Below are 13,958 nucleotides of genomic sequence, written 5' to 3' on the forward strand. Positions count from 1 at the left end.
GCGGGTTTACCTTCATGGCCTCCAGCGCTAGCTGCTATCCTTGGTCATCCATCTTTCAGTACCGACACTGATCCTAGTCCACAACCTCCGACTTCATGAAGGGGAGGTTCCTTCTTTGCTATTTTTTGTGTTTTATTCTTTTGGTTAACGACGTAGTTTGCATATTCTAGCATTACTACGCATTTTTTTGTATTGATTATGTTTTGAGCTCAGTTGAAGCATGAATAAATTAGTATCGTTTATCTTTTGATCACTTAAAGTATGCCTTCACTTAACCTTAGTTTAGCTTTTCACATGCCTATTTTGAAGCATCTGTGCTGTGCATGTGATTTCATGTCGATGATGATTATAAGAGATTGTTGAGTTTTCTGTTCTATGCCTGACTAAGCTTTGAGCTATTTCCTTTGTTTATGTGATAATCTCATTTTCTTTTATGTCTTTTTGATCTTTACAAACTTTAAGCTTTTTCTTTGCCCCTATATAGGAAGTCCTTGTCCTTTTTACTGTTAAGCCTTTTTCATCCAATGCAAAAGTCTTTTCCCAGTGAGGACACTGTCTCTCTTAAGTTTGGGGGGGACAGTCGTTGTGTTAGTCGTTGTTTTAGAAAGATAAAGTGTTATTTATATTTGAAAACTCATGCTATTTTCTTTCGAAAAAGAGTCAGTTGGAAAAACAAATGCTATTACAAAAAGAAAGTGTTGAAACGAATAAGTGAAAAAAAAAACAACAAAACAAAACAAAACAAAAGTTGCAGAAGAGTAAAAAAGAGTATTGTTGAGAGAAAATAAGAGTGGGGAAAAGACTTGTGTTGAACGAAAAGAGTGGTAAAAACAATAAGAGTTAAAGAAAATGTATTTATGATTTCCGAGTCCTACTGTAGACACCCATTTAGTTTTAGGTTGGGTGTTGACTTTGAAAATAGCAGTAAAGATGGTGATAAGTGACTTCGTGTTTCTCATTGTCGTCGTTTTATGACCTAGTTGTTAGTTCAAAGTCTTTCTACGAGTAGCTGTGGTTGAAACCGATGTTAGTGTGTGGAAACCTCAGGGGCTAGTAGCCGGTCTTTCAGATGTAAAAGTCTTAGTGTAAGGAGGGAGTGTGCAGATTCCTTAGGGGTATTTGAAAACGTTTTCTGTTTTTGAAAGGAAAAAGGATTTTGAAAGAGAAAGTTTTTATCATTTCAAACTTGGTTTATAGTGACTAAGCTTACAAAGGCAATAGAATGGTAGGCTTTGACATCTTTTCCTTGAGACAATTTATGATTGAACATCTCGGTTGCTTTTGCTTTTCCTTGTCCATGTGTTAGAGAGCTGATTAAAGTTGCTAAGTTTTGCTTGAGGACAAGCAAAAAGTTAAGTTTGGGGGTGTGATTACGCTTGTTTACATGCGTAAAAAGAAGGTTTTAGATGTTGTTTTTACTATGTTTTAACTTTGTTTCGGACTTTTTCTCGGTCGTTTGAGTTTCAATTCATGCAAAATTCATATATTATGGTTTGTGGTTGGCTTACATTGTATTTATGACATTTTATGACCATTTGGGAGTGCAAATTAATCAAAAGAAGCAAAAAGACGGAAAAACCTACATGGGAGGCGCCTGGCGCCTGCGTGCCTGCAGAAAAACTGGTTTTCTTCCAACTTTGCCCTTAATGAAACGCGTCTTCCAATACGTTTTGGTGGTTCCAACCGATGCATACGTGTAGAAGAAGTGTTCCACTATCAGTTTGAGCACGATTTGGTCAGTCAAAAGAGTTGGAAATGGGTGATTCACCATCGTTTTAGGACCTACCTAACCAAGTCTGCACAGCTATAAATTCCAGCAACTTCTCCACCAAATTCATCAAGCCTTGCTTCCTTCTCTTGATCATTTTTAGTGTTTCTTTGTTGCTTTCTAAGTACTTTTGAATTGTTTTCATTAGTTGCTTTTGGTTTTTAAATCCCGAGTACTTTACATTCCTTTATTGAGCTTGTTTTGTTTCCATTTGTACTTTGTTATTTTCTACTTATTCAAATATATAAAAATCCAGCACTTTGCTTCTCTTTTCTTTGCCTTTACTTTATTTTTAGTTAAGAGAGTTGTGTTTTTGGAGGAAAGAGCATGTGACACTCCCCCTTGCTTGAAAGAGAAGGGCGAAGCTCTCAATCCCGATAAAAACTCTCCGTTAGTTAACTTTTGTTGTTCACACATGCATTCCAATTTCAACCATTTCACTTGCTGTATTTTCTTCAATATGTCTTTCTAAATTCCCGTCTCTAGCCCGGTTATGGATAGTTAGCCTTTTATTTCTAATAAGGGTTGCTAAGAAGTAGTGTTTTTGCTTTCCATTCATTGCTCAACATGTTTTCCCAAAAAGTTAGGATTTAGAGAAGGCCACTGTAAGTCTTAACAGGTCAATACTGAAAAGGTTGCTTATTTGCATTGTTGAGTGGTTAAACCGAGGAGAGGAGCGCCTTAGACATAAGGGTTCCGCTTAAGTAGCCTAGACATAGGACCTTAACCCGAGGTTGCGACTATTTCCATCCTAAAACTAAGATATCTCTCATAATAGACATATTAGGGAATGTCTTAGGACTTTGAACTTGCTTAGACATAAGTCAAGTGAAAAGCGTAGTCGTTGGTTCCTAAAGTAAAATGCATATCGTCCTTAGCATCTCCTTGATTCTTTGTTGGCTAACTTGAAGTAATTCGGGCTAGGTTTTATCATTATAAGTCCAAATCCCAAATCCAAAACCATTATTTGTGACCACTTCCCATTTTACAAGAATCACTCATTTCAACATTCACTATTCTTTAAAACTTTAGAGTTTGGAAATTATTTAAAAGTCCTTGAGGATCGATACTTGGATACTCCATCCATTTTATATTACTCTGACAGGTGTGCGCTTGCATCTATATAATTGTTACCACGCTTAGTGCGTGCGTTCAGCAAACGACCAGTCATGTACGCTGAAATCTACCTCCGACATATGTCAACAATAAAAAATGTCATAAACATAAAACAATAGTATAATAAAATCATTATCGAAAAACTTTTGTACAAATATGCAATTGATCAGAAGTAGTCTTTTTGTAGTCTTGCTCCCCCATAACTGAATCAAAGTTCTTATACCACTGTCTTGGTGTCTATTTCAACCCATAAATATTTTTTCAACTTGCACACAAGATTCTTCTTGCCTTTTTCCTCAAAGCCCTCTTTGTTGTTCCATATAAATTTCTTTATCTAAGTCACCATGAAAAAATGTGGTCTCGACATCCATCTGCTTAATCTCCAAGTCAAGACTTGCTGCCAAACCCATAACTACACGTATATAAAACACATCTTGACATAGCAAAAATTTCATTAAATTTAACACCTTTCTTCTAAGTAAACCCTTTTATTACTAGTCTCGCTTTGTAACTCGGTCATAAGATGTGTTCTTGTTTTACTCAATAAACTCAGTTGGAAAAATACTTAATCTTAAGGACCAATTATTCCCTCTTATATGAACTGAATAGAAATAGCAAGTAAAAATAATTTAAACAAGCACAAAACACAAACAATTTTAATGTGGAAAAACCTACATAAGGCGAAGGGTAAAAAATCCAAAGACTGAAGTTAAAATCTTTATTATAATCAATAATAGGCTACAACAAATTCTCTCTAGTCACAACTACAGGCATACAACAATAGATATCTCGAGACAATAAATCTCAACAAATGTGACAATATTATAAGAAAAAAATTAGAAAGATCCCACTAAAAGTGGCACCCAAGTACCAACTGTCATCTGACTCTAGACGACTCTAAAAGAAATCTTCATCATCCAGATTGAAGACCCTCGTATTATTTACCAGCTGTCAAAATTTCAGTTTGATCGGATAATAGATCAACCTTCAAACGTGCTGAAAACGCTTCTATATAGATCCTTTTCTTTTCTATATTCTCTCTCTTTTACCGTCTCTCTTGCACTTATTTCATGTTAACAAGAAAAAAACATAAAAGACAAAAAAAAATGAGAAAGGGAATGGTTTTCATTGATATTCAATTGAGAATACGGTATATTTATATAGGCAAATACATAACAGAATCATATAAAAATAGGACTCTACATCTAACAAAATCCTCAACAAAGCTCCTAAAGACTAAGACAATGTTGACTAAAACAAAGAGCATTAATGAATAAGTACTAAAAATAGTTATTAACAATTCCTCCCTTAAACTAAACACTATGGTGCTTCAGTTAACAACATCAACGTTATTCAAAGTACACAAACCTATTAACCTTCTCAAATTTTGGAAAGCCAAAATCACGAGAGGTTATGTAAGTATTGTTGGGTGTGTTGCCCTAAACTCGTAGTTTGTATTTGTGTAAAAACAAATGTATATTCAATAAAGTTTTATTCAATAAATTTGTTGTTGAATTCATAGCATTGCATTGTCCAAAATCCAATAAACTAAACATCCGAGGTTATTCTAGTGTAACCGGGACAGTAATGTACTAGGTATATATTTTATATACCTAATTACGCTTGTTTACATGCGTAAAAAGAAGGTTTTAGATGCTGTTTTTACTATGTTTCAGCTTTGTTTCGGATTTTTCTCGGTCGTTTCAGTTCCAATTCATGCAAAATTCATATATTATGGTTTGTGGTTGGCTTATATTGTATTTATGACATTTTAGGACCATTTGGGAGTGCAAATTAATCAAAAGAAGCAAAAAGACGGAAAAACCTACATGGGAGGCGCCAGGCGCCTGGGAAGCCTGTAGAAAAACTGGTTTTCTTCCAACTTTGCCCTTAATGAAACGCGTCTTCCAATGCGTTTTGGTGGTTCCAACCGATGCATACGTGTAGAAGAAGTGTTCCACTATCAGTTTGAGCACGATTTGGTCAGTCAAAAGAGTTGGAAATGGGTGATTCACCATCGTTTTAGGACCTACCTAACCAATTCTGCACAGCTATAAATTCCAGCAACTTCTCCACCAAAATCATCAAGCCTTGCTTCCTTCTCTTGATCATTTTTAGTGTTTCTTTGTTACTTTCTAAGTACTTTTGAGTTGCTTTCATTAGTTGCTTTTGGTTTTTAAATCCCGAGCACTTTACATTCCTTTATTGAGCTTGTTTTGTTTCCATTTGTACTTAGTCATTTTCTACTTATTCAAATATATAAAAATCCAGCACTTTGCTTATCTTCCCTTTGCCTTTACTTTATTTTTAGTTAAGAGAGTTGTGTTTTTGGAGGAAAGAGCACGTGACACTCCCCCTTGCTTGAAAGAGAAGGGCGAAGCTCTCAATCCCGATAAAAACTCTCCGTTAGTTAACTTTTGTTTTTCACACATGCATTCCACATTCAACCATTTTACTTGCTGTATTTTCTTCAATATGTCTTTCTAAATTCCCGTCTCTAGCCCGGTTATGGATAGTTATCCTTTTATGTCTAAAAAGGGTTGCTAAGAAGTAGTGTTTTTGCTTCCCATTCATTGCTCAACATGTTTTCCCAAAAAGTTAGGATTTAGAGAAGGCCACTGTAAGTCTTAACAAGTCAATACTGAAAAGGTTGCTTATTTGCATTGTTGAGTGGTTAAACCGAGGAGAGGAGCGCCTTAGACATAAGGGTTCCGCTTAAGTAGCCTAGACATAGGACCTTAACCCGAGGTTGCGACTATTTCCATCCTAAAACTAAGATATCTCTCATAATAGACATATTAGGGAATGTCTTAGAACTTTGAACTTGCTTAGACATAAGTCAAGTGAGAAGCGTAGTCGTTGGTTTCTAAAGTAAAATGCATATTGTCCTTAGCATGTCCTTGATTCTTTGTTGGCTAACTTGAAGTAATTCGGGCTAGGTTTTATCATTATAAGTCCAAATCCCAAATCCAAAACCATTATTTGTGACCACTTCCCATTTTACAAGAATCACTCATTTCAACATTCACTATTCTTTAAAACTTTAGAGTTTGGAAATTATTTAGAAGTCCTTGAGGATCGATACTTGGATACTCCATCCATTTTATATTACTCTGACAGGTGTGCGCTTGCATCTATATAATTGTTACCACGCTTAGTGCGTGCGTTCAGCACAAACCATCAGTCAATACCCCTGCTATACGAGGTATATATTTGATATACCCTGATATACAAGTGGATAATGTCCCGTGAACAACCTAAAGGGTCTATAGTATATGGATAAGGTTGGGTACCTTATCCTGACAACACTATGGATACGGCCCACTCTGTAAAGGTTATAGATGACTCGATCCAGGTCGTTTGTGTGGAGACATGCGAGTGGGGGTATCCTATACAATGAGTTTGTATAAGACCGGACCACGAAATAGCCAATCTTTAGATGTAACACCGTTAACTAATAGATTGTTGTTTCTTAAGATGACCAGACAACTCATTTTCAATTCTGAGTGAGTTATGGACTCCTGCCCGTGACGGCTCGTCCTTTGATCTGTATGGGTGAGAGTGGCCCGAGTTGCCGACTCAATATTCCTACCATTTTGAGGACGAGACCGAGTGGGGAGCTGGGAACATAACTTCACAAGATGGAATTCACTTCTCTCCGACTTTAGGGGAGTAGATGAGTGGTCCCTTAAATGCTAACTCCGGAATTTGAACAAGGGGCTCCACCCTCTCATTGGCCCGAGAGGGACTTCCGGTTATTGGTCGGACCATAACCGGGTTGTTCATTAGAGGAGCAGTGGCATTTAAGGAGTAAGATGTAACTCAAAGGTAAAACGGTAATTTGACCAAACTTGAGTTACAAACACTCGTGAAGGATTGACTCGTCATTAATGGTCGTATATCCATGGACACGAAAACATTCTACAGTGAGAAGAGTGCAACTGCGGGTGTTTAGTGGAGAGACCCGTAGTTAACGAATGTTGATTAACTCAGTCAATGAGTTTGACCGATTAATCTCGTATCGTTGGAGCTTCGGATCTGTAGGTCCATTAGGTCCCATTGCTAGCTCATAAAGGGTAAAACGAGGATCAAGTTTTTGAAAGAATTTGAACTGTTCAAATTTCTTAAGGGATTATATGTATATTGATACATTATAATATATAGTTAATTCTAAATTAAAACTATATATTATGAGATAAATTATGTGAATGAGATTCAAATAAAATTAATATGAATATGATTCATATTAAAATTATAGGTTAAAAATTAATGCACATAAGATGTTGTACATTAAATCTATAGGTTATACAAGAGAGAATATGGTTTAATTAAATATGAGATATTTAATTAAATGTTAAATAATTAATTGTTAATTATTTAATATTACATTTAATTAATTATTTATTTATTAATTTGATTAATAATTATTTAATATTACATTTAATTAATTAATTAATTAATATATTAATTATATTAATATTAATTAATTAACATTAATTAATTAATATTAATTATTAACTCCCCTGCATTATTCCAGGCGAGTGGGGAGTTAAGTGACGTGGGGAACTATTTTTTTTGGGAAATATTTGCAGAAACGTTATGCAAAACAGAACTCCCATTTTTTGAATTCTCTCAATCAAGATCTCTCCCTCAACTCTCCGTCACATTCCAAATCGGTGCTCCCACAAGCACGCTCTCGAAACCCAAGAGGATAGCGAGGAAGACACGGTGGTGGTGTTCGGGTGGAAACCGTTGAAGAAAAGTTCTTCAAAGGAATGGTTTTCCCCTGTATTTTCATCTTTAACAGTTTTGATTTTGTTTCCCTAATGTCACGAACAACGGTCCGCTTCCGCTCCAGGATTAACATCCCTTCAAGTATGTCAACTATTTGTTCCTCGCTTTTCAAGTACTTCATATCAATGGTGTCCTCGTTGCCGAGATCTCTTAGAAAATAGTAGTTAACGTCGATATGCTTGCTTCTTCCATGTAGCACAGGATTTTTGGACAACTTAATGGCTGAAGTGTTGTCACAAAAAATCGTGGTTGCTCCAGGTTGCTTGAATTTAGCTCCTCAAGAATTCTCTGAAGCCAAATTATTTGACAAGCACAAGTTGTCGCAACAACAAATTCAGCTTCTGTGCTCGAAAAAGCGACGATCGGTTGCTTCTTTGATGACCACGAAATGACACATCCCATACAAAAAGAGTAGCCCGAGGTGCTTTTCCTATCATCTTGATCTCCTGCATAATCACTGTCTACAAAACCGAACAATTCTAACATACTACCCTTCTTGTAAACAGTCCAAAATCTCTCGTCCCTTCAAGTAACGAAGAATTCTCTTGGCTGCTAACAAGTGCATTCCTGTAGGATGTCGTAAAGTGTGTTGTCCACCTTCTTCCCTTCACGATCTTTATGGAGCTCCAACTCAAACTCAACTAGAGTGTTTACATGATTGCAATCCTTCATCTGAAATCTATCAAGAATATCTCCCACATATTTCTTTTTGAGAGAAAAATATCCCCGCCTCTGATTGTAGCACTTCTATTCCAAGATAATAATGCATCATACCAAGATCAGACATTTCAAACTTATCCATCATGAATTTCTTAAATTCTTTAAACATGACATCACAATTTCCGATAAAAATAAGGTCATCAACATTCAAGCAAGTAATGAGAATTTTGCCATTATTATATCCAACCTTGACAAAAATTGTATGTTCATGTGGGGATTTTCAAAATCCAACTTTAACAAAATAATATTCAATGCGACCATATCAAGATCAGACATTTCAAACTTACCCATCATAGATTTCTTAAATTCTTTAAACATGACCTCACAATTTCCAGTAAAAATAAGGTCATCAACATTCAAGCAAATAATGATAATTTTGCCATTATTAAATCCAACCTTGATAAAAATTGTATGTTCATGTGGGGATTTTGAAAATCCAACTTTAAGAAAATAATATTAAATGTGACCATATCAAGATCAGACATTTCAAACTTACCCATCATGGATTTCTTAAATTCTTTAAACACAACCTCACAATTTCCGGTAAAAATAAGGTCATCAACATTCAAGCAAATAATGATAATTTTACCATTATTATATCCAACCTTGATAAAAATTTTATGTTCATGTGGGGATTTTGAAAATCCAACTTTAAGAAAGTAATATTCAATGCCACTATACCATGCTTGAGGAGCTTACTTTAGCCAGTAAACAACCTTTCTTCAATTTGAAAACTTTATGTTCATTTCCGATTGCAACATAACTAGGGGTTTGGTCGATAAATACCCTCTTCCTTAAAATAACCATGTAAGACTGTCGATTTGACATCTAGGTGGAAGATAGGCCAAGATTTATGAGCCACCAATGCTACCACCAATCTGATCGTGTCATGTCTTGCCACTAGAGAAAAAACTTCAGTATAGTCGACTCAATATTGTTGCTTGTATCCTTTAGCCACCAAAAATGCCTTGTACTTGTCAATCTTGTCATTTTCTTTTAGCTTCATTTTGGAGACCAACTTAATACCACTAGTTATCTGACCTTTGGGAAAACAGATAACTCCCCTGTATTGAATCAATCTCCTCATCCATAGCTTTTTGCAATTTTTCTTGTTTGATAACAATTTCAAAGGTTGTAGGATCACAATCTAAGAAAAAAAAAAGAGTGATTGGATCTTGAATACCAGTGATCTCATAATCTTCCATCCAAGTAGGCCTTGTTTTAACAAGATGCGAAGTTTGTGATTCTTCTTCATTAACTTCTGTGGATGTTGGTGACAACAGCTGCTGAAATTTTATTTTCAATCACAAGAATGGCTGAAATTTGTTCTTGGTTATCATTATCTTCTGCAAGGACTTGGGTAGGCTGCTGCTTATTCCAGTACCCTATTTTCTCTTCATCGAAAACAACATCCTTGCTGATCACTGTCTTCTCTGTTACTGGATTAAACAATTTAAATACTTAGATGTTTCACTTACGCCAGGAAAGATGCATTTTCCAACCTTATTATTAAGCTTCTTCCTCCTTACATTCGAGACAGAAGCGTACGCGATGCACCCAAAGATTCTGAAATGATCCACACCAGGTCTTCTTTCCCTCCAAGCTTATTCTGGTGTCATATTTTTAACACAAAAGTTGAACTTTTGTTAATAATATGAACACTTCAGTTTACCGCTTCTGGCCAAAAAGTCTTCTTGGGATTGCTCCTTTTGCCAACAAGCTTCTAACCATGTTGATAATGGTTCTATTTTTCCTATCGAATGTACCATTTTGTTGTGGTGTGTAGGGTGCCGTAAGCTCTCTTCAAATGCCTTGCTCTGCACAAAAATCTTTGATTTCTTTTGAGCAATATTCGCCACCACGATTCGTAGGAAGAGTCTTTAGGGTCTTGTTTGCTTCATTTTCAACATGGGCTTCGAAAATTTTAAATGTACAACAAACTTATGATTTTTCCTATAAAAAATAGACTCAAGTCTTTCTATAAAAATCATTAGTGAAGATAATAATGTATCATTTACCTCCATTTGACATTGGGTTTATTGGCCCACAAATATCTGAATGCACCAACTCCAAAATGTGTTTTGCTCTCCAAGATTTCCCGTTTCAAATTTAGAACGATATTGTTTGCCAACAAACACATTCTTCACAGACATGAACAAGCGAAATAATCTAAAGAAGACCGCTGACCATATTCTTCTTTTTCGGGGTCATCAAACCACTCAAACTTAAATGGTCGTAGCGAAAATGCCACAACCATGAGGGGTCTTTAATTTCAACCATCAAACAAGGTTGAGTACTTTCAATCTTTAAAGGAAACAATCTGTTTGAGGACATAGGAACTACTATAATAGCCCCTCTGACAGGATCATAGATTTTACAATAACCATCTTTAAGAGTAATAACATAACCCTTTTCTAGTAATTGACCAATAGTTTACAAATTACTCTTTAAACTGGGAACAAACAAAACATTGGAAATCGTTTCCACGAAGCCATTTTTAGTTTTTATCTTAATATCCCATTTTTCCCATTACTTTCACAGTAGCTAAATCACAGAAACTTATCATGGAAAGAAAATCTTCATTTAAATGAGAAAAAGAAGACTTACTCCTACTCATGTAGTTGCAACCCATATCAATGTACCAAATATCGAGTTCCAGTTCCTTGCTATCTTGGGCAGCCATCAGTAGCGTTTTGACTTCATTCTTTTCAACAAAATTTGAAGTCTATTTCTTATCTCTGTTGTGGGACAACTTTGGCGTAACATTCAGACCAATAATGATCAAGTTTATGACATTGAAAGCAGTCGATCTTGGACTTGTCAAATTGTTGATCACACCATCTACCTTTGCCTTGCAATTGGTGACACCACCAGTGTTGTTGCTTTGACCTCTTCTTCCCTTGCATGTGCTTTGGCCTGTACCTCTACTTCGACCTAAATCCTATCATATGAAATTTGAGGAAGAAACAGAGGTATAAGCCTTTAATGCTTGTTCCTCTGTTGTTGAATTTCGATTCATGTTTTGTTCATGAACCAACAATGAACTTTGGAGCTCATCAAGGGAGAGCATATCTATGCCTTGGGATTCTGCAATCGAACAAACAACATAATTGAACTTGGGTGCCATAAATCGCAATACATTCTCAACGATGATAACATCTTCCATCTTTTCACCGTGGAACCGCATTTTATTGGCCAGAACCATCGTCTTTGTGAAATGGCTAGTCACAGATTCACCTTTCTTCATTTACAATATATAGATATTATTTTTCAAGACTTGAAGTTATGCACCATTTATTCTGGAAGAGACTTGATACTTTTTCTTCGTTGATTCTCAAATATCATTGGATGATTTTTTGCAAAGAATAGTCTCTAAGATAGAATGATCAATAGCTGGAAATAAATAAATTTTTTTCCTTCAAGTTTTTCTACTTCAGTCCCTCCAACTCCTTCTGTTGAGCGTATGTGAGAATCTCTCCAGATGTAGGTGTTGCAACACCCGTTTCAATGGCATGCCGTATTCTTTGAACCGTAAGAAATTCTCCATCAACATGCTCTAGTGATCGTAGTGACCATTAAAACGTGTAATCGCTGCTTGCACGCAGTTGCGCTCTCCAAGGATTTATGCTGCAAACTCATGACCTCTTGATCAGTGACATGTGTCAATTACCGCTGAGCTAAGCTCTCACTACTGTTCAATTGAGAATGCTTTAGTCTATTTATATAGACAAATACATAACATAATCATATAAAAATAGGACTCCATATCTAACAAAATCCTCAACTGAGCTCTTAAAGGGACAATATTGACGGATAACAAAGAGCATGAATGAATAAATACTAAAAATAGTTATCCGCTAATGGCTCCCTTTTAACTTTAAAACAACCAAACCTTGGCCTTCACAATAGTGAAAAACCCTAACATTTACTAGCCTAGCAAGTTTAGAAACTCTTCAAGTGAGAGCAATGAAAGTGTAATTCGAGAGATTTAGACAAATATTTTGATCGCATTAATGTACATGAATTTTAAGCATGAAAGTAATTTGGAAAGCCAACTAGAATATTTCTCAACAATTTAAGACACTTATGTTAGAATCTTTTCACTCCTACATGTTGTACTCAAAAGGAAAAAACAACTTATTTGGAAGCTATATGCCTACTGACAGGCTAATTTTGCAAAATGCAACAAATCCGTTATTGCTCCACTCCTTATGAAGTATAACACTAGCCTTGATTTCTGTTCAACTTTTTCAATATTTTGTTGATGTCACTTTCATATGAAATTACGTCCTTTACCATGTTTCAAATCATTTATTCTTCTCTCTATTATTCTATTTAATTCTGCAAATCTTCTTCTTCTCTCCCCCTCTCCCTCTATTCTGGCCTGGTCCTTTTCCCTTCTCTCTACCCCCATTTTTTAATCTTTTAATTCCATATTCTTTTCCCATGTATCTGTATTTATGTTTTTTTCTCTCTCAATGCTATCCTAACCACTGTCAGCAAATCCTCGACAACATTGCCCCGCAAAACTAGACGAGTCCATGAATCCAACACCATTGAAAAATCCTCAACCAACGTTCTTCTCCCAATGGCGACTCCAACCAACGCCTCCCTCCTCCTTTCATCAAACGCGCCACCAAGATCAGCTGCTACAAAATCCTCGCCACCATCACCATTGTCAGTGCTATTTTCGAACTCCAAGTCCTCATCGATGCCAAGTGTAGAGAATTTCTTGCCAGGAGCGAGATCGAGAGGGTTCTGAGCGAGAGCGAGAGGAATTTCGAGGGAGACATTTCTGCTAGAGAAGCGGTCTGCGGGGCGAAGCGTAACGGTGTGTGTGAATTTGTTGTTATTGTATTCGTGATTGCGCAAGCCACTCTCAATGCTTTGCTATTTCAAGTTTGGGATCTTTCTCTTTTCTTCGGTCTGGGTTCTTTTCATGTTTGTATTCGTCTTGTTTCTAAGGATGTTCATTTTCTCCGTAGGACCGTCTAAATGGGAAAGAGAATCTCTGTTTAAATTTCCCATGGCAGGAATGGGGGAAAAATTTTCCCACCACCTAAATGGGGACGGGGACGGGGAATATGTTTTCTGTCCTCATTCCCCGCCCAACGTCATTTTTTTAATATATATACACACACTACAATAATTATATTATCCTCTTTATATATACATATACTAAAAAAATCATGTATTAAATAAATTTTACTTAAGAAAAAACGTTTTTTGAAACATAATTTAAAAATAAAAAAGAAAGGGGAAAAAATTCCCCGCGGAAAATCCGATCCCCACGAATTTTCCACGGATCGGGAATCCCTGTTCCAATCCCTGCAAAATTTCATAGGGAATTTCAAGGGGCAGAGAATTAAATGGGGGTGGGAAAGCCTTCCTCGACCCCGCCCCACCCATTAACATCCCTACTTGTTTCTACTCCTAGAGACCAAGAACACACATTAAAAGCCTACAAGAAAATAGAGTTTCAAAGACACCTAGAAAATGTCGTTAAAAGTGGAAAAATGTCGCTAAAAGTATTTGCGACGTGAAGCCGTTCGTCGCTATG

Source organism: Momordica charantia (assembly GCF_013281855.1).
Source record: "Momordica charantia cultivar OHB3-1 chromosome 5 unlocalized genomic scaffold, Mcharantia_2.0 BLBB01000005.1, whole genome shotgun sequence".
NCBI classification, from domain to species: Eukaryota; Viridiplantae; Streptophyta; class Magnoliopsida; order Cucurbitales; family Cucurbitaceae; genus Momordica; species Momordica charantia.